Source organism: Coccinella septempunctata, chromosome 7, assembly GCF_907165205.1.
Source record: "Coccinella septempunctata chromosome 7, icCocSept1.1, whole genome shotgun sequence".
Taxonomy (NCBI): Eukaryota; Metazoa; Arthropoda; class Insecta; order Coleoptera; family Coccinellidae; genus Coccinella; species Coccinella septempunctata.
Window position 1 is genome coordinate 33,196,049 of NC_058195.1, and position 23,415 is coordinate 33,219,463.

Consider the following 23,415-nt stretch of genomic DNA (forward strand, 5'->3'; position numbering starts at 1 on the left):
GACTGAGAGTGAAAACCCTGAAGAGTTTCAGAATTTCTCTTTATATGCATACATTAGACTATCAATTACTACAAAAAACGTATCGGATGATAAATAAAAAGTGTTGAGGAATGTAGTATTCACACTAGCAGGCCAGGCCAGGCCATTTCCTTTAAAAAAACCCAATAAAACGAATTTCATAAATACCGAGGACAAAAACTCTACTCTCCGCAATCGATGTGTTGAATTGGTCGTACCCCTCCCTGTCCATGTTCTAACCTCTCTTCTGTCAATTATGTCAACCGACGTGGATTTGTTTACATTTAAGTTGAGAAATCACCAATTTTCTAGTGCTTTTTCTAAGGTTTTCTAAGGTTTTAAGGACGAGAGTATTCGCTGCTTATGTTTCGGTTATTCGTCTTTCGTTTGGCAGTTTTCGCTGATATAGACGTGCAGCGATTCGCGAAGAGACAGAGCTTTCTCAAACCTCTAAATCAGCCGATTTTTCCCCCTTGCCTCTTCCATTCGGTTCTTACGAAATTAGTATTACGAGATTTTATTAGTGCTACGAGATTTTACTAGTACGAGATTAGTAGTACAAGACAATAAATAGTGCGGCAGTTTGAAAAATTTATACTATTGTCATATTCCACCCACTTTCATGAAATTTTTCGCGATGTTTTTCTATTGATGAGTGCTCTAAACTGTAAAGATTTAGTTACAAACTATTCATTCATTACAGTGGAAATATGCATAAGTTGAGATTGCACGGTGAGAACATATTACAATTTTTTGGAATAATGTTTGTTCCTTTTCTAGTGAATAATTTCTCGACTCGGTAATGTTGAAACCACGAAAAATATAACTGAAATTCAATGGATAACTGTTTCTTGAAGCAAAAGCAGATTTTCCATTTTTAATTTCCTTTTCATTGCACTATTTGGTGTCTTCAAATGTGAGGCTTTTTACGAGTAATAGAACCCATCAAAATATTAAATTTTTCCGAAAATCGTTGATTCAAAATATTCAATAGCAGACCAAATCAAATAAAACAAACAGTTTAACGCGAATGTATGAGATATCTATTCTGTATTTGACTTAATAGTAAACAAATACCAAATAATAATAAAGAACATTTGTGTTCCACTCGATTACCTCACTATTTCAGAAAGAATTTTGTTTGAATCGAGTCACTTACTGTTTTTGTTTGAGTATAGAGTTTTTTAATAGTGAAATTTATGTGGTTTTGATGAGGACGTGATTGATAAATTTTTTTGCCCGCATCCTCCCTGGATCTCAATTTCTGCTATTTATACCCGAGTTTGTACCTTTGGAATAACATATAAATATATTGTTGTAAAGAAAATAAAGTCTGTAATCAAAATCGATTGATGAATTTATTGCGGTTTTCAATTCGCCTTATTCATTCTTGAATTGAGTGGTACTCAATTGAATCAATATGAATTTAAGATGTTTCCTTAATGATAATAAACCTATCCCCAAATATTTCACTTCAATATTTCTGGTATAAAATAGTACCTACTCTTGGACAATATATACTATTCCTACGATTACGAAAAAATATCTTACCATCAGTCTCAATCGCATCTTCTGCATATCTATGTGTGTTTTCTTAACTGGATCTGGTATAACACATCTCTTCCATTTCTACATTACCACAACGAAATGAAGAAAAAAAATCAGATTTATTTCAATTTATCGAATTCTATTTCTTATATGTTTAAAGGACTAACTTACCATCACTCTATAGTAGTGTATCTTCGACATTTGACAGGTTATTTTCTCGAATGCAGATACCATTGTTATCCATTTCCAACATTGAGGAAGAGGAATTAATATTGATGAACTCTGAGCCGATAGAGAAATTGCTCATATCTAACGACAGGTTGCTTTCCTCTTTGTTGTCATTGTTGTTCTCTCCGATTGATATTCTAGGTGAAGAATATACAGCAGCATATTTTTCTAAATAGTCGTTCGATTCTGTAAACAAATATTGAATTCTGAATAACAAATTTATAACCTTTTTCGTCGATTGAAACTGTGCTATATCATGAGGTTAATTTTCCATATTGTAAACAGGGTGTCCCACGATGCGTGGCCTATTAGACGTTTACTAAGAACTGATCCTAGGATTCTTCTGAAAATTTGTGTACTCTGGTTTGGCTTTACGCTTCTGATCTATCTGAAATATTTTCATTATTGGGACGTTGCCTCTTATACGAAAAATACTACAAACTTCTTTATTTCAAATAAGACACCCTATTTATCATAACTTTTTTCCTTCTCTATCCCCATCTGAGTATTTTTGTCTGGTACTTCCCTAACCCTATTCCTGATACTTTCGGTTTTTCCCCGGGTTTTTCACAAAAAATTGCCAAACACATGGATCCAATGAAATAGGCATAGAAATATTTTAGCACGCTGAAATTCTAAAAATTGGTCACGGAGATCCTTCGGGTTTGATATATACAGGGTGTTCAAAATTCTTTGTCCCTTCACTCGATACATAAACGAAAAAAAAAGAAGCGTGAACCCAAGTGGCCTGAGACCCGAATTTCCAGAACAATCCTACAATCCATAAACGTCCCCACCTTAGATCTACATTTATACTTTTGAATGAAGAAGACTGCAGGAATGGCACCAAAAAATGTTGAGAGAATTTTCAAGGAATTGAATCTAATTTAGCACAAAATAAATCAATCGGAGGGTTGAATGACTATTATTCATGGAGGTTTTCTTCTTTTTGTAGATTTATTCCCGGTAACGGGATTCAGCAATGAATGAATGAATTAATGAATGAATTTATGGAGAATTCAACTTACCGTATGAAGGTAGCCTCATATTTTTACGGATATGTTAAGGGAAAATCTACAACTACAGCAGCATTCGAATTCATCCAAGACGCATTGAATGCTTTAGAGGACTCTAAAATCGTAATGGCTCTGATGCTAGATCTATCTAAAGCATTTGATACCTTAACACATGATTACATACTGGCAAAAATGGACTACTGTGGAATAAGAGGAATAGAGAATGAATGGTTCAGATCCTACCTATCTGACCGTAAACAACGGGTAGTTATTGAGGCTGATGGAACAAAAACTATATCGGAAGAGGTATGCATACAACTTGGTGTACCACAGGGGAGTATTTTGGGTCCTATACTCTTTATCATCTTCATCAATGACCTATCCAACAGAATACAGCAACATATGATAAATTATGCTGATGATTTCAATTTAACCTTGAGTGCAAATACCATCCCCGAAATTTTAGACCTAGTGAAAAACGCTCTAGAACAAACTATGCAATGGTTCCAATCTAACAGGCTATGTATGAATGTAGAAAAAACTTGTGCCATTCTTTTAAAGACTGCTCAGGCTTCACAGACACTATCTCACATCCAACTCGATAACAACAAAGTTACTCTACAAAATACTGGACGCTTTCTAGATTTCGTGATAGATGAAAATGTAAACTGGAGAGAACATATATCAATTCTATGTACGAAACTTACTTCCATCTGCTACTCACTAGTAGTCTTAAGAAATTTTTTGGACCTATCATCCATGAAAATGATTTATCAGGCGACATTTGAATCCAGGCTGAGGTATGGCATTTTATTCTATGGAAGTGCAAGCACCATGGGTCGTGTTCTGATGATACAGAAAAGAACTATTCGGACGATTATGCAAATGACCAGCAGAGAATCGTGTAGAGGAATATTCAGACAAAATAACTTGCTAACTGCAATTGCAATTCATATACAGGAGTGCCTTATTTTTGTATTCAATAATAAACATTACTTCCAAACTAAATCGGTAACAACGTACAACACTAGAACAACAAAGTTGAAATATCCAAAACATAGACTAACACTGACCGAAAAGGGACCAGAATACAGTTGCATTAAATATTACAACAAGGTTACAGATCACATGAGACAAACAACAGCACTTAAAATTTTCAAAAAACAAATCTTCAAACTGTTGGTACAAATAGAACCCTATACTGTTGATGAATTTCTGATGTATGAGATGGGAGATACCTCAAACTGTTAATTACATACCTTGACACTATTTCATTTCAAGAAGTAATGTATCAATTATGTTGCTACTTAATTTGAAATGAAGCTTATTATTATTATTATTATTTATTTGGCTCCTTTATGCTTCACAATACACCTATCATTCTCTTTCAATATTACACTTTTTCGTGGATAAATTTTCACAGAATTATCCTCGAATCTTACCAACACGAACATGGCGAATTTTCTAGAAATCTAACTGAGACTGAGAAATATTTCGTTGCAGCTGCAGTCCCGCACAGTGGTGTCCCCCCTCTTTCATGAACGGTCCCCAAAGTTCACATTTTTCAGATATACACTACAATCGTGTTACAAAAAATTCTGGCTTGTTCATATTACAGGAACTGTTCATATTTCTGAAGGTCAAGAAAAATAATTTTTTCACAGGTTCTCTAGGTTTTTTTCTTACTGAGCACAAAAATATCGATGATAATTATACATGAAAAGTTTACTGAAAACGAAAAACCATCAGATATTCAAAAAATAATGAATAAAAGTTAAAAATGACTTATCGTTTGTGGAGAAAAATTATGTTATTTCAGTCTTCTTCGCAGAAAATTTCGATAAAACCGCTTTTTCATGTATGTTTCTCGATCAAACTAACGATAAATCGTGAAGACAAATTCATCCCTTGAAATAAAATAGACAAGTTACAACAAGTTCATACTAGTGAGATTCTTCTTTGTTCATATTACATAGTAGTCCATACAAAAAATTTTGTGTTCATATTACGGGGTGGTTCATACGATCGCGATTGTACTGTATTAATTCATTTATTCCTGAAATATGTGGAATTTTCTTCGTCCACTAACAGATATCAAGAAATATATTCGCATAGCAACAGCAACTGAAGGGCAATTCCGAGGGAAATTCGTAGTTATATTCATAATAAGCAGTATTGTTCGAGAAATTTCATATAATGATTAAATAGTCCTCGAAGGAGTATTTGAAACACAACACAATTTATGGGATGCTTCGTGGTATTGATTTTTCCTCAGTGGATTTGTCCATTTATATCAGAAATCGTAGTTGAACTGATCTTAGAGTACAGGGTATCCTAAATTGCTTGATCGGCTGTTTCTGGTACTTCAAGATAATATGCTCGATAATATGTGAAAATAATAAAAGGCGTCATAGGCTCGATTTTTGCGAAAAATACTTCTGAGAAACTATTTCGCAATATATTTATTTGTTTTGAAGATACGAGTTCAACCAAATTCTGATGGTTTGTCCATTTCGAAAGTTCTCAATTTCCGAAGATATCCAAAAACGGTTTAAACTCTCTAGAGGCACTTCTTTACTGGAATCCTGGAGAAACGATATCATATTCAGTTTCTTTTCATCTCATCTATAAAGGGTAGAAAAAACAACTTCGTTATTTGAAATACGGAAGGTATATTATTTGACCTCATGTTATGGAAAAATAATCAATTAAAAAATAAATATATTACAACGAAGCAAAATCACTTGACGAGTGATATTAGTAATCTCTAACTGTTGAGTCTATAGTACATTATTCTATTAATGTAGCGGTCACAGAATACTTCAATACATTATAATAGCGAAGGTCATGGAAAGGATCAATTTTCAAAATTTTTTATGCTCTAGATCATTACCGAAAGCGAGCACTATCATGAATGTAGACAACTTTCAAAATCAGGACGATAAAGAGTCACAAGATTGCTTGAAATTGATTTTAAAATTTGCATCTACATTTCGAGAAATGTGGTATGTTAGTTTGCTTCATTCAAAGTGGCCGAAATGCAACACCAGGTTTGGAATTTGATTCGAGGTTGCTTCATAATCTCTCCATAATTTTCAAACCAACAAATGGAATATAAAATCAGTGGATATTTGGATATAAAAGCAAGGTCCTATTGGCCAGCCAGCAAGATCACTAGACCTCAATTCTTTACATTTTTCATGGGGATATGCGAAAGATACAATTTTCAAGACTCAAGACAATCATAAATAGTGATGATTATAGCCGAGTGTCAGGAAATCTATTACATATATTGCCTACATTACGCTGTTTTATGTAAGACTAGCTGACCCGGCAAACCTAGTTTTGCCATTTAAATTATTTCTAGGGTAGATAATAATAACTTCTAATTTACTCGATATAACTTGACTTTTCGTCCAAATGTCGAATACCTATGAGTACTCTATGATTGCTCGATTGGTGGTAAGAAAAAGGAATGCCTTTTTTTCTGTTCTGTACAATTTTTTTTGGGAATATTTTGTTATATAAACCTTGCCCTAACAATAATAAACCCAACAAAAAAAGAATTGTCCAATTTGGTGCGATCGTTTGAACAATAAAGCATTTTGAAGTAAACCATAGATCCTCTTTTATTAATATAGATATAGATGTCGAATTTGTTGATAGAATTACGGTACACTACTTGAGAACTTCTTATAAGTGAAATTGAAATTAAGCATGAAAATTTCTCTCCATATTTATTCCTTTCATGTGTAACGTGAATGACATGATTAAACTGGGGTATACAGAGTATCCCACTAGTGCAGCCGTGGCCGATATTTTCAAAGTGCTGAAATGTTAAATGGTTAATGGTTAAATTTTTTTATGGGAATGGGATTCACTATGAGAATAGCTTTCGAAAATTTTAGGTTAGGTTAGGTACCGGTGTGAACCTAGCAGATCGTTCAACGGAAACACCTGAACGCGGTGTTCAGTGGCGTACAGCCAAAATTTTATAACACGGAAAGTATTCATCGGAGCATAACCATATTTGGTGTGTAGGATGTTTATATCGATGTGATTAACTACAAAAAAATCAGCGACTCGCATAGGGATCCAGAGGTTGATTCGTCATCCCTTATATTTCGAAATTCGATAACACGGAAACTATTCTCCTGAGCATCATAGATTAAATGAACAGAGAATAGATGGACCACTCGAAAAACAAACTTCAGCGTCATCTGTTTTTACGGTACATGTACTAATTTTTTACGAAACCGAATAAAAAGGGAATCTGTAATGCTCATTTTTAATTTTCTTCCAATGAGCAAGGCAGAATATATTTGAAAATTTCTGAGTGAAACTCAGAGAAAGATTAGAAATAAATTGCTCATTAAGAAATTGCAGTGAGATAACGAAATTAGCTTTTAAATTCACTTTATTCTAATTACAAAACTTATTCATTATACAAAAACATTTCCCATAAAGTACCATAATTCCTAATCACAAAAACAATTCAATATATATACATAATATACACATATTCTATTGAATATCAGCAATACATTTTATCAAACAATAAAGCATATGTATATGTATGACATGAAAAAGTTTCAGTAGAAGTTGATGTAATGAGGTACCATACAATTTGGCGTATGATACAATAGCTCAGAGAAGAAACCTCAGTGAGAAAACCCTGCCTCCTCCAGAGTGTTGTATAAGGGCGATGCTTAATTGTACTTTGGGGACTCCTATGAACTTGTTCAATAAAGGTTTTAAGGTCTTTTGAATTCAATGTAATGTCGCATAATTACCTTTTTGCATCACGATTTTTGCACCCAAAAACACAGCAAGACTTCACTCTTGCAGACATTTCGCTTCGTCTATTGAATAATTTATTAGAAAATTATGTCAATTCGTAAATTGATAGATAATCAAAAATACATCTGTCGGTCTATAGATGTCTTGATTAGTCGTTTGAATATTCGGCGGAGATCACGGTCATTCACGAGTGATAACGATCGAAAGCTCGAAGTGCAGTGACACCTAACGATCAAATTTAGATTAATTTTTGTGATTAATGTACCATAACAATAGGTGGCGCCACTTGTCAGAGTGATCCATCTATATTTTAATTTAATCTATGCTGAGCATAACCATATTTGGAATGTAGGATCGATAAATCGATGTGATTAACCACACAAAAAATCAGCATAGGGATCCAGGGGCTGATTCGTCATCCCTTATATTTCGAAATTTGATAGCACAGAAACTATCAGCCGGAGCCTTAACCTTATTCGGTGTGTAGGCTCTTTTCATCGATGTGATAAACTTATATTCGATAACACGGAAGCACCAAATATGGTTATGCTCAGGCGAATAGTTTCCGTATTATGAAATTTTGAAATTTAGGGGATGACTAATCACCCCCTGGATTCCTATGCGAGTAGCTGATTTTTGCTGTAGTTTATCACTTCGATATAAAGATCCTAAACACCGAATAAAATTATGCTCCGGCTAATAGTTTCCGTGTTATTTTTTAGTTTCTGTTATCATAGAGTATTCAATTCTGAATTTATTTCTGCTCAAATCGATTTCTAATTTTTTAGTCGAAAAATGTGGAAATATTTCCTGAATTTTGAAAAAAAAATGTTGTGTCAAAAATTGGAATCAAGATTTGCCCATAACTTACGTTTTTCAAATGAGAACCCTATTCTTTTATGACTACGTGGAATTCTGCGAAGAAAAATAAAATAAGAGTGTTCTATCATATTACTGCTCCTAAAATGAATAATTCCTGAGTTATTCCGAATTTTCTGAATAGAAAAATAAAAATTTTTGTGCACTATCATAATCCCATCATCATCATCAGATTCCAAGTAGGTCCAGTTCTCCAGAAACGTCTAATAGGTCCTAGAACTTGGTACATCCTGTATATCATTACAAATTTCCAACAGATTTAATATGATGTTCTATGTTGAATTCTGATGAGCAGCTTGTAGAGTAATTTGGGAGAATATAAAAAAAAACAATACTGGATAGTAACTTTTGTATTCGAAATGATCACTGTTCAACGAAACAAATTGGAACAAATCCGGTATTAAATATGTATTGGCATTGAAATTTTTTCGAAACCGGAAAGTGTTGCTGCTGAGTGTGAACTGGGCACTGAAAGTTAATGGGAAGAAATAATTATCTACTTAAGATATTGAGATAGTTTCAACAGAGCAAATTGGAATATTGGCATTAAAATTTTTCCGTAATTTGAAAATGTCTATGCGAATTCCTCAAAAACTGAAATGGTGCTTGAGAAATTATTCAGAATAAATTGAATACTGAATATTAAGCTCAGGTTCAAAATTCAGAATTTGTTCTAGGAACTTTTTGTTATCCTTAGGATGGCAGAAATTATATCTTTTGTACTGCAAGAAAAAGTTTTCTTCATCACTGAATGTTTTTTTTTTCATATTCTCCAGTTGCTTCATATTTCCAATACCTAACTTACGTTGCGACAAATTGTACGAACAGAAAAAATTTGATATGGCTATGGAATTCATAATACCATTCGTGAAATCATTATTTTCCTATATGAAAGTTGAAAATTTTGAAGCACCTGTTGTTGCAGGATGTGTTTCAGGTAAGTTCTTGTTGGAACAACCTGGTCTTGCATGGCCAGGAGTGTTCCTTCCGTTTGAAGGAAAATATAGCCTTGTTTCAGATAGGTGTTGCAGGTTGTCATGTCTACCTCAGGTTGTTGAAGGCTATTGAAAAATCTGCCATGCAGCGCTTTGGATTTCCATTTTTTTCTTAATTTTTCGGCAGGGTCTTCTTCCAGTTTATTTCTGGATGTTGTGGCAATCCGGCGGTGCGCTGCTATCCATTGATGGAGAGGTAAGTTGTTTTTTTCAAAGTATTGTGTTAATTTTTTTTCCTCTTTCAGGCAGGTATGTTCCAGGCTGCTGAGTCCGCGTACGCACACTTGACGGACAGAGTGCTTCCCTAACCGTAGGGGAGAACACGGAAACGAACGGGAAAACTCAAGGAAGGGTAGCCACCCCAAAGTGCCTTATGTACCCCCCGGGTATCCACACCAGCAGGGTAGTTTATCGACAGTAGGGATGGAACTCAGACGGTGGCATAAGAGGGGTGGAGATGGAGGCTGAAGTTCCAACAATATATATATATATATATATATATATATATATATATATATATATATATATATATATATATATATATATATATATATATATATATATATATATATATATATATATATATATATATATATATATATATATATAAATATCAAAATTCACTCCAAACTATAATGATGTAATCTGACTAACGGGATTGTTGGAAATGAAAGGGCTGATTCTGAATACTACATTTATTCTTAGTCGACGTTTCGGATCTTTACAGATCCTTCATCAGGACTCTAAAAACAAAATAACGAAGTCACATTAACATTCATTGGTTGATTGAAATGGGCACACATTACCGAATAGTTGAGTTTCTCTGAAGCAGTTGGAAAGACGTACATCAGAATCAGCCCTTTCATTTCCAACAATCCCGTTAGTCAGATTACAACATATATATATATATATATATATATATATATATATATATATATATATATATATATATATGTTACGGCTAACGATAGGTGTGAGCATAAACTTAAGATTAGAAGGCTAAACTTAGGTTTATATTCGACGATCGGCTAAAGTTCGATAAAATATTCATCTACTTCAGGGCATTTCAGCTTTAGCCGGCTAATATGCACATTACCCAAAACGGAACGGCTGAAAATGTATTCGATGGACACGCGGAGAGGTGATGTGTCATGTATGGTCGGATGGGAGGGGACGAACGCACACGGCCACTTTTTTCTTTACATTTTTAGAATTGAAATATGCAAAAGAGCATCGAATGTATTGGGGTTGTATTACGTAACGCCCATGGGTTTTCAAGTTAACATTCAACGAGTTATTTTCATCAGTTTAGGAGATTAATGCTCTTCAAATCGAGCCCAATTTGTGAAAAACCATAATATGGCCCCACAAGGAAATGTGATATAAGACATAGAAATTTTTTTCTGTAAACAAAAGTATATTTTCCCTATAATTCAATAATTGGGTTTATGGAAAAATGACGAAATAGGAACTATAGTGTTTCTAACGTTGCAATTTCTTTCCAACCAATTTTTTCGCAAAAAAGAACAAAAAAAAAACCATGAACATGAACATAGATGAAAAAACTTTCTTTAGCTGATTTCGTTGAAAATTTCTTCCCGAGTCATTGAACATACGGGTTCCAAAATAAGGCCTGTCGCTACCCTTGATGAAACATCCCGGGGGATACAAGTGCATTCATCGTAAAGCTTATCAGCCAAATAGTCCGGTTAACTAAAACTAAGATTGGGTACTTCTACTCATATTTTTCTAGAATTTGACCTTTGGTGTTTTGATGATTTCTTGTCTTCATTCTCTCCTTTTGCTCATTCAGTTCCCCTCAAATTATGAATAATAACAAGATGAAAAATAATCATTAACACTACAGTTTTCCCTCACACTCAAAATAGCATGTCTCGAATTTTGTCATCAAGGGTTTAGATTTTTAGATTCGTCAATAAGAATTCGTTGAGACACAGTTGAAACAAATATGTTCATTTTCCAATTTCTCAACTGCTTGACAGAATGCTTTTCTGCTATCAAAATATGTGGAATTCATACAAAAATGCATTACTATTTCTTCACATTCTTTTAATTGCCGAAAATTTGCACCCCTCAAGCCTTCTATATTTTTAGCCGATGGGATGTGGTTACACTCCTGAATTGGAAACTGAACATATTTCTCTCAAAATTAATTCAAAAATAAAATTACTAAAATGAAACAAAAAGATTATTCTAAAATGAGGGGGTATTTTTGCCAGAAAACTACCCCTTCATTACAAAACTTCCATTATACCTCTGGAAGTTTCAAACCCGATTCCAGGTAAAATCAAAACGAATGTCATTATTCCAAATCTTAAGGATTTGAAGCATGTGCCGTATTAGAAGGAGAATTCACAATAGATAAGAAATTGTGGGCACAAATTCATGAAGATGAAATACTAGATACTTACTCATACCAATATGTTATGAAAAAATACATCAATGAATATGTTGTACACTTATAATTCGTTATAAAGAGCGTATTCTGAGGACTTCATCAAGCTATGTATATGCTGATTGCGCACATCAACACTGAAAAAAGTATAGATTAATAATTTCTACTTTGTCCGCGTTGATTAAAGTATATAGTACATCTACTAATTACCATCATGAAGGATATGTTACGGGTTAAAGGTATGGAACGAGAGAAGTTCAAACTGCAACTACTCAGGCCCAAGCCTTTAAGTTATAAAAAAGAAACATTACTAGGAGTATTCAATAAATGATAACGGGAATTTGTAATTTTCAAAAGGCTTATAATTCTAAAACATCTATAACTTGGCCAACGTTTCGGACATTATTTGTCCTTTCTCAAGGCTGCAATAATACGAATATATTAAATCAGGTACTCATTTAGACGAACAGACCTAACTCTCACCTCGTTATAACTCTTAAAAATATAATCTCGGCAATGAATTGTGGTTTTGTGTTTTCGATCAAAGGTTAATTATTGTTCATTGTTTATATCATCTGTTTTATGTCATCAACAATAATCAGTGACCTGGTGAATCTGTTCTTTTCCAACAAGTGGTCTTGGAAGTTCACAACACGTTAAAAACCATACAAAACATAACATTTTAAGAAGCAATAAAAGCTGGCGAAGCACAGAATCTGATTGATATCATTTATTGATTTATTTATTCATTATGCTTCGCATAATTTATGAACGGTACAACCCATTTGATACATAATAATATAATGAAAAATAGAACAAACTGCATACAATAAAATTTAAACTCTACAACAAACTCAAAACTAACACCTTAAACAACGATGATGATAAACCAAAAAACTGAAGAGTAGGTGACATACTGTTACAGCGTGTTAAACATCTATTAATATAAAAATGCTTGCGGTAGTTGGTACGGACAGGATCATTCAAGAGCCTGTAAAGGAACACAAGATCGAGAAGTGTCCTTCTGTCGCTGAGAGATCGCAGACTTAAACTAGTTCTGACAAACTCATAGTTAACGGAGACGCTTGGAATTCTCAACCTATAAGCCACCAGACGGAGAAATCTATTTTGAACACCTTCGACCATTCGGATGCGAGAACTATATGAAGGGCTCCATACAACCGAGGCATACTCAAGGATGGTCCTAACGAGAGAGCAATAAAGATATCTGAATATCTCAATGGAGAACTCTCTACTATTCCTCTGAACAAACCCTAACAACTTCAACGCTCTTTTCTTGGCATAGGTAACATGTTCATCGAAGATTAAGCACGAATCAAGCACCACACCCAGATCCTTGACAACGTGAACCCTTTGGAGGGTGACACCACAAAGAGAATAGCTAAAAGAAGGCTCGCTCCCTCGAGAAAAAGTGATCACATTACATTTTGACAAGTTCAGTTCCAGTCTATTGAGCTCGCACCAATCAGAAAATCTAAGCAAATCTGCTCGCAAACGCAAAACATCTTCGAAACAAGAAATAGATTTGAATATCTTCAGGTCATCGGCAAACAAGAGAAAAAAACTATAAAGAAAAACAGAGGATACATCGTAAATGAACAAAATAAAAAGGAGTGGACCCAAGTGGGAGCCTTGAGGAACACCCGAGGGGACGCCACTTGATTCTGAATAGCAACCACGGTAACGCACAGAGAAGGAGCGTCCTCGCAAAAAACTCTCTAGCCAATTCAACAGGGGACCATCGAATCCCATCTTACATAACTTCATCAGCAGAATGCTATGATTGACCCTGACGAAGGCCTTGCAAAAATCGGTGTATACTGCATCTACACGACACAGATTTTCCATTGATGAAGTCACTTCATCAAGAAACACTAACAGATTGGTCGAAGTCGACTTTCCTCTGCAAAAGCCATGTTGTTCCCCGATGATTAAATTATTACAGTGCCAGGTCAAACGAGAGCAGACGAGTTTGTCAAAAACTTTTGGAATAGCAGATGGAAAGCATATTCCCCTGTAATTAGACACATCGTGCTTGTTGCCAGATTTGAAAATAGGGACAATGAAAGTTTTCTTCCATAAATGCGGAAACACGCCAAGCCTAAGGAAGCATTGAACAAAGAGGTCAGTGGACCAGCTAGAGAAAAAACACATCTGGTTAGCAAATAGGAAGGCACACCATCAGGACCACAAGAATAGCTAGGTTTGAGACTGCCAAAAGAATCGAACACCTCAGGTGAAGTAAGCTTCAAGAAGTTGAGGTCCAGGACCTCGGGGATATCAAAATCAGGTGGCACAATGTCTTCACTTTTAAACAGTTGCCTGAAGAACTCCGTAAATAGCTGAGCTATTTCGTCTGTATTCTCACCCTGTCTCGATTCAAAAAACATGTTCCCCGGTACAGTGTTGGACTCCTTGACAGAATGCACATACTTCCAGAATTAATGTGGATCAGATGAAATCTTAGCCTGTATATTGAGCAAATAATTATTATGAAGTTCCTTGCTCAAATCCTTGCACTGTCTTCTGAGATCGCTGAAAACCTGATAATCCGCTGGCGAACCCGAAGTCCTGAACCTGGCGTGCTCGCCTCTACCGCCCAATCAATCGAATCAACCTACTGTTAAACCATGGAGGGTTGGCTTTCTACGTGGAATAAAATATTCCATACCCCGATACAAAGATGCATAAAAATAACTGACCATATCGTTTACATCGGTACAAGTCTCAAAAATACTCCAGTCAACAGAATTCAAAAAGATAGCCAGACCACCATAGTCGCCATTCCTAAAATCATAAAAGTATTCTTCACAATCATCCCAAGAAACAACAACTCTTCCAGAAAAAGGAATGACGAATTCATAGGCGCTATGATGAACCGAGTTACAGAGCAAAGACTCACTGGCATAATCAACTACAATATCCGAAATCGATGTGAAAGCAAGATCCAGATACGTGCCACGGCTGTTCGGTGAATGAATTACCTGTGAAAAGTCCAACAAATTGGCAAGGTCCATCAATGACTCACTGGCACCACCAGGTGTTGTTAATACGAATTCATTGTTGGTCCACAATGCCTCAGGTACATTATAATCACCGCAGATAAGGAACTTCGCATCCGGGTATCTCATGTAAATGTCCTCAACGACATCAGAGTGGGATTCATACATATCTCTAGGGGATCTAGGAGGAAAGTAACAGGCACCTATAACAACTTTGCTGACGGCACCATTCACAATAATGAATAAATGATCAACATTGTCCGCTGCAACATCGATAGCAGTCGGATTCAGGGAAGACCTCACCAACATCAAGACACCACCACCTATTTTCTTTTTCGATAAACTGAAATCTCGATCTTTGCGGAAAGTAAAATAGCCCGGAACACAAAGCTCACCATCGAACCACAAGTCACTAAGAGAAGACTCCGCTATAACGACAATGTCAAAGTCATGAGCCAACACTTCACTCTTGAACACATCCAGTCTAGTTCTCAATCCCCCGACGTTGTGGTAATATAGGTTCGAATGGTCTTTGATTCGTTTTTTGATCGACCAACCGGGACAACCTGTGGAATCCCCCGTGAATATCTTATGGCAACGTGTTCACCATTATCCTTGCGCCTACTCAACTCCTCTCTCAATACACCCAACTGCCGGCGCTGCGTCAATGTCAAGTCTGGGGCTATATTTATTGCAGAATATCGGGAGGAATGGCGAATTCTGGATTTTTTCTTCAGATCAGCAACGAGGGTTGTTGATGTTGTGACCACTTTAATTGGGCGAGGACCGTTCTCTGCTTTACCAACTTGTACGATATCAACCAATCCATCAGGTCTCACCCCACTAGGATACGATGAAATCTCCAATTCGACTAGGATATTATGAACGTGGTCACGGTCTCTGCACTTACGCTCCTCCAACGAACCAGATTTACTCTCCTCCAAATTGTAAATCATAAAATTAGATGACCGGGTTTGCCGTTCATTTATCTCAGCAATCATATTATCACTCGTTTGCTTCATCTCCCTCTCCATCTCGGAAATCCTCTCCTCAAGAACCTTGACCTCCCCCTTCAGCTCCTCAAAGCATCTTATAATATGAGGTACCCTCTTCAGTGCAGCCTTACAATCGTTGCAGAAAAAAACAGTGATCTTTGCTTTTTCAACTCCTACACTCGACTTTCGGTACTACCTATATCTAAACATTTGTAGTGGAATACCATGCCGCATGAGTCACAACACACGGCGCCGGGATTCTCGATATCACACTTCCTATCACACTTTGAACAGATGGAATCCATTGTTTAATTGTTGTATATTTGTACTCAACAGAATAATTATTGTGAAATAAATTTCAACAGGATACGGAATCGGAACTATTGCGATGTCAACTCAAACTCCTGGCACGTACCGAACAGTGAGATGTATTTTATTCGCTAAATTACAGGGTAAACTCCTCAATAATCGTAAAAAGAACGGAGCAACAAAGTATGTGCAATCTGTATGTTCTGTCGTATGAATGAATTAACAATGTAAGTTAAAAATTGTAGGCTAAAAGTATCACGGGGATGAAATGGTAAAATAATGGTGAAAAACGACTACAGTCTATTTTTAATGAACTCCCCTCTAAGTAACCCTATCGTTTCCTATTATTAAACTGTTATATATCACACTAAGATGTTGGGTATCTTCTCTGAAATTCACAGTATTGTGTGTTTTGATGTTAATCATTTCACTTATCAACCTTCTGTTGTAGTGTGGCTCAATGTCCAGGAGGACATTGAGGATGTCAACATTTTGGACATTGAGCCAAGACCACTCTTTGGGAAAGAACAGATTTACCTGCCCACTGATTTTATTGTTGATGACATAAGACAGATGAGAGGGTTAGTTGAACAGACGTTCTGGGTATGTAATACTCGGAACGAACTGAACCTCGCCCTCTATAAATGTTGGAATAGATGTTGAAACTTATTTTGTTCAATAAAAGACCTTTATTATTATTATTATTATTATAAACAATGAACAATTAACCTCTGATCGAAAACACAAAACCAAAATTCATTGCCGAGATTATATTTTTAAGAGTTATAAGGAGGTGAGAGTTAGGTCTGTTCGTCTAGAGTACCTGATTTAATATATTTGTATTATTGCAGCCTTGAGAAAGGACAAATAATGTCCGAAACGTTTGCAAAGTTATAGATGTTTTAGAATTATAAGCCTTTTGAAAATTCCAAATTCCCGTTATCATTTATTGAATGTAATGACTATGGATGCGATCACTCAACAAATTATGTAACGATTCATAAGGAAGACTAAAAATCTGGATAATATCGTGTCAGACCCTAAGATAAGAAAAATTAGATCAGAAAAACTGGCCCAATTCGATAGAGAAGTAGAGAATAATTGTAACTTTTAGCATTTGTTTGGGATGATGAGGGCAGCTGGAGGTTGCAATATCCTTCCCGAGTCTATTCAGGTTGGACAAATATTTCGCCTGATGTCTCTGTACTCCCTCTCAAAACCACCGAGAGGTAGTAACGTTACAGGCGGAGACATGATGAAATCTCTTATCAGGATTGGAGACCTGAAAGGAAAGAAACAAAAGTTCATGTTTGATCTATAGAAATCGAGGGAAATTTTTCGGAATTTCAAGAAGAATTTGAAGTGGAAGAAGCATTTGCGTATTTTTGCGGGTATGTGACAAAAAAAAATCAAAAATTTCACAAATTGCCAGTGTTGCATAAACACAATTATTGGAGAGGGAAATGAAAAATTCAATTTGTTCATAAAAAATATCAGCAGTGGATATTAAACTTTTCCATCTCAAAACTTAATCAATTTTCTGCAAGAAATAGAAAACCAAGTATCAGACATTTTCGAAAAAGATTTGCAATTTTGGATTTGGAAATTTTGGAACGCTTATCTTTTTTCTCGCCCAAAAGTGTCGTAGGTTGCAATGAAATTTCAAAAAATGCACTTAATGCATATTTAATATGAAGAATGAGTATTTCTTGTGAAAGGGAACATAATGAGAGAGCACAAAATAGTAAATCAAAGCATTATGCAAAATTGGCGAAATTGTATTGACTTCTCTGTACTTTTCTCTCAAATTTCATTTAAACTTTTTTTGGTTTGTTCTTCCCTTATCTGGAGAATAAGGAATGAAAATGAAAAATTGTTAATATGAAGTTACCCTGGGGTAACTTTATGAACATTCTTTTCTATTCCTTATATTTCAGATATTCGGAGAGAAAATTTCTAGAAAAATGCAAGCTCCTACCAAAATATCCTCAAATCAATATTGAAAAAAATTCACAGTTATTCCAACCAGTCACAAAGAAACCAACCAGAAAATAAAAACAGCTACAAGAGAAATATGACAAAACGATGGTATCAAAAACCTGATTCTACTAAAAAATGACAAAATAATGCTGAAATACAAGGATAAGAACCAGCAAACAAGAATTAACGAACTACTCGTAAAAGAAACAGACATAGAGGTAACTGAATTTAAAGATAGACAGCCCACGACCATGATCACAGGGGTCATGAAAGGGTACAAAGACGACGAACTCATTGATCATTTAATATATGTAAATGTTTGGGACCAAAATTGATAAATCCGAAGATACTGCTGCCTTTATTGATATAATAGTTAAATGGTGGAAAATCGTGAATGTTAAAACTCCTCTTAAAGGAAAACACTTGAACGACGAATTTCAAGAGCCTTTAACGGCAGAAACTTTTCTTTTTGATGAAAAATTTCTGTTTTTGAATCGAATGTTAGCCTGGTTAGAAAAATGGAAAGCTACACCTTTTTCTAATAAATTATCACCCCAAACTCATAGGTAGGGGAAGGTGGGGTAAGACGGGGTAGCGAGGTAAGATGGGGAACCTACCAAAATAGATAATGCAGTGCCACTAGAAAATTTATTTTAACGCTATCTGACGGTATTCATCAGTATTAGTTAGTGTTAGTAAAATTTAGGCGTAGAAGTGCGGGGACCCACTTGGTAAGTATGTTTTTCGAATTTTACGTGGTTTTATCTAATTATTGGCTCATATAAAGTGCGTGACTGTTCATAACATATGTTATACAAGGTGCGTGATATATTTTTTTATTAATGTTTGTTTATTTTACAATTCTTAACTCATTAATTCGTCCCGGTTTGCTTTGGTTTATAACCTCAAAAAATACAATACACCTCATTAGTCCAGTTTGGGAAAGATGGGGTACCTACTTTGGGGCAAGACGGGGTTGGGACCCCATCTTACCCGCTTCTTTGCTATTCTTTATGGATTTAGATTCCATTCAAAATTATAATTATAAGTTGGGTTAATTTGATTATTTCTTATAGATTATGGTCCGAAATTATAAAAGAAAAATAGAGGAGAGTAGAGTGAAGCACAAATGAAAATAGCCATTCAAGAAGTTTTGGATGGAAAAAAAGGTTACAAATCGGCTAGCAAGGCTCACAATGTTCCTCAAACAACACTCGAGCGTAAAGTTAACCAAGCAAGAAGAAGAGAAAATAGTGTACAGAATGTCAAGGTTCCCTTAGCTTCAATTACAACAGTGTTTACCGAAGGAGAAGAACAAATAAAACAACATAGGCTAACAAAAGTTAGCCTATGAGTTAGCAGTTCGTAACAACAAACAACACAAATTTAATGAACTCAAGGAAAAAGCTGGTAAGGACAGTAGGAAACCGAAACCTGATGTCTCAACCGAAAAGAAAATGAAAAAAATCAAATAAGGGATCTCGAAAAACTAAGAAAGCTGAAGAAGAAGCTCAGACATCAGAAGAAGAAGATACAGCATGTCTATAATGCCACGGCTTGTATTCCGAGTCTACCGAAGGATGGATCACTTGCCAGGTTTGTTCTAATTGAGCGCATTGTGGCTGTGCAGGAGTGGAAGACAATGATGATGAAGCTGTCCATATCTGCCCATTATGTGAAGATGACGACTGTTGAATATTCTGTACCTCATCATACCCAAGGGGGTACCCCGTCTTGCCCTATAGTTGGGTAAGACGGGGAGATTTTGTTATTTTTTAAAATAGATATTTAAATGAGAAGAATTTTTTTTTTTTGTTTTGACTGATTGTTTTTGAAAAAAGAAAGACTGATTATTTTCTTCATAAAAATTCCTACATTGTGCAATTATAAAGAAGGGTTTTATTCAAGAAATGCCCCCGAAATGTCCCCGTCATACCCCACCTTCCCCTACAGCATTAACGCACACATTGTACGGAATAACAGAACTCGTACAGTATTGTTTCAGTGAACTCGAAATGAATAATATACTTCTAGGCAAATTTCAAACAGATGATCTGGAAAATAGATTTGGTCGTTACAGGCAGCTTGCAGGTGGACAATATCATATTTCTTTGCGACAGTTATATGAATCAGAAAAGAGACTAAGAATTCAGTCATTACTCACCCTGAAATCTCGTACCTTTGGCCACATTCAAATTAAACAGTTTTGCGAAAATATTGATAACTCTGACGAAAATGTAGAAAACCATTGATTTAATCCTGAGATCATGGTAATCGAAAGTGACGTAGACAATGTCAGTGATGAAATTCCAGCAATCAACTATTTAGCAGGTTACGGTTGTTACATCACGCAAAAAAAATCAAGTGCAGTGTATGTAAGGAAAATATAACATATGATGATAATGAGTTGATTGTTGAAGATGACTTCAACCTCATCAAAAGTTTGAGCCGGGGAAAATTGCTTTATCCCCACGACGTTATCGTACGAATAGTTTTGAATGCATATATAATCTTTACGAAAACTTAGGATGATTTTGAGGAAACTTTCCTAACGGTTCATAATAAACGTGCATTTCTCACTCAATATATTATGAAATTTCTTTCAGAAAACGAGCATTTGAATATAGATCACAAATGTAATATTCATACGATTGTTGATATTGCAAAAATTGTGGTAACCTGCACAGTAAACACTCTTCTTAAAAATTACTGTGGGAAATCAAACGATCGATTAGCGTCATGTAAAGGTAGTAAATTACAAACCTTGTCAAAATAGGTCGCATTAATGCCTAATTGGTCTTTGCTTTGAAACTTCGTTTTTCCATAATTGAATCGAATGGGGTGCGAAGAAGTGCTCAGTTGACGACTGGCACCCTCTTTAAACTGGAAGCACTTCAAAAATTCCAAAATGCCTCTTTTTTGATACTTAAACAATCCAAAATCCTGATAGCTTATGAGCGAGTTTCGCGTGGTCTGATGCGAGGTCCAACGCTCTGCCTGCCTGTGGTGACGTCACACGCAAGCGCCGAGTCCTTGTGTTCTCGGTGTTGTTGACAAGTGTCGAAATGGGTAAAAATACTCTAGGTCTAGCACTTTGCTAAATCTCATAAGCGTCATCAGGTTCTATTATATTAACGGAAATGCTTAAATATTAATCAATAACAACCGTCCTGAAGATAGTCCCAATTAATTTTCGGACGAAAATTTAATTTTGAGCTGAAAACTTAACAGTATGCAGACAGAATTCTGGAAAAAGTAATGTTAATAATTGTTTACATGCCCTTAATTTTCCACTTTAATTTCATACTCTGACTGAAACGTATCTTCTATGTATATAAAATTTTGAGATCAATTGTTGTTAGAACCCGTTCCCTCTACGCCGCTGATCCAAGATCCAAGCGAGACATCGATGCGAGCGATTCGCCGAAAGGAGGGGATACGGCAGGCATCGACAAGAAGCGCGGCAATTTTATTCATTCGTCTGCGATCACAGATTACAGAGTAGAATAGATCTGACACTCACGTTCTACGATGCAAAATACAGTTTATCCCGCCCTCAGCGCCCCCATGCGGCTGCCACCCAACTAACCGGGAGTAATGTCGGTAAAACAGGAAACTGCAATTGCAAGGCGCGAAATTTAAATTGGCCCATTCACTGGTCTTTTAGACGTCGATAGAATAATATGGATTATTAGGGCGAATTTAAAGGAGAAATGAAACATCTCATGAAAAATATACATATATTGATATTTCCAGCACAGGAAAAAAAAATATGGAAATACATAAGCTATAATTATGGCAATGAATATATGAGCAGAGGTAAAATGTCAATAGGGTCACATATCTTCGTAAGACAATAATTATAATAAACAGTAATAATATTGTTCATAGGAAATGAGGTTGAAATTATTATATGTTCAGAAATCTTCAACATTATCCTAAAAGGACACAATGTTTGTTGGGAGTCGGCCATAGAAATCAAAAACAGCATGCCAAAGCTTAGAATGCATGAATAATTCGGAAAAGAAAAAATTAGTTGCCCAAAGACCTATGTGGATTTTATATTTTCCTGCAGGAAAGATTTCAAAGTCTCTAAACAACGACTCCCTGTTTTATCTTCCTCACAGTTAGATCACCAGGAATGCACTGACATGAAATTATTAATAACTAAAGTTTTGAATGATGAAATAAAGTGTTCAACATTTGGGTTAGTACTCCTTACTCCATGTGCTCTAATGTACCCAAAAAGGTTTTCTAAACAATCTTGATTGAAAGCCCCAGTTAGAATATATTTAAAGTGATAATCATTGAACAGTTTAACAGGTAAAGGAATGCTTTCAATGTTGTCACTATATTCTTCAAAGTGGCACCACAATGGATCTTTTCTTTCGAGGGCAATGAAATGAAATATGTACTGTTGAAAATTTGTATCGCCTGCTCCCAACAAACATTGTGTTCTGTTTGAATACTAACCGTCTTCTTTAAGAGTTTCGCAGTGGATGTCCAAGCCCTGGATACATTCAACGAATCAAATAACTCATCCAAGAATAGTATAAAGTCAGCAGTGTCGATAGCCTCTCTGTGAAGCTGAACCGGATGCTTGATTTCTAAAAAGGAAAATAGTAAATTTTTGTATTATTATGTTTGAAAAAAATACTTACCCCATTGAGAAATGAGCTTCATCATTGACCCCACGGAGTGGCTTAATAACTGACTACACAGTTTGACTTTCATTTCCATTAACACAATTTTTAAAGGGTTTGGTTGGATTGGTTTAAGTATAAACGATTAATGTTATAATTACGTGGTTCTTTGAATCAAATATTTCTTACAAGAAAATTGATTTCCTGATAAAACTGTCGAGTTCAATAAATGAGTATTTTTAATTTACTCTCGTATAAGATCTCGTTTGTAAACAAGAATTTGCATTAAAACATATTGACATTGACAGTGTTGGCGTTCACAAATCCAATATGTCAGAATACAGTAATCTGTGGAGAATATTTTCGTATGCAGTGCCACATAGCGACTGATTGCAGAACTAAAAACCGTATTTGGGGTGGGGGTAAGGAAGTGTCAAGCCCCTGTCTGCGATACACGCTAATGTAAACATCACGTTGAATAAACGTAATTGTTCGATATTTGTCTTTTGTTGTTTTTTACAAATAATTCAGAAAATTGGTGTCGTCTACACACAACACACATACA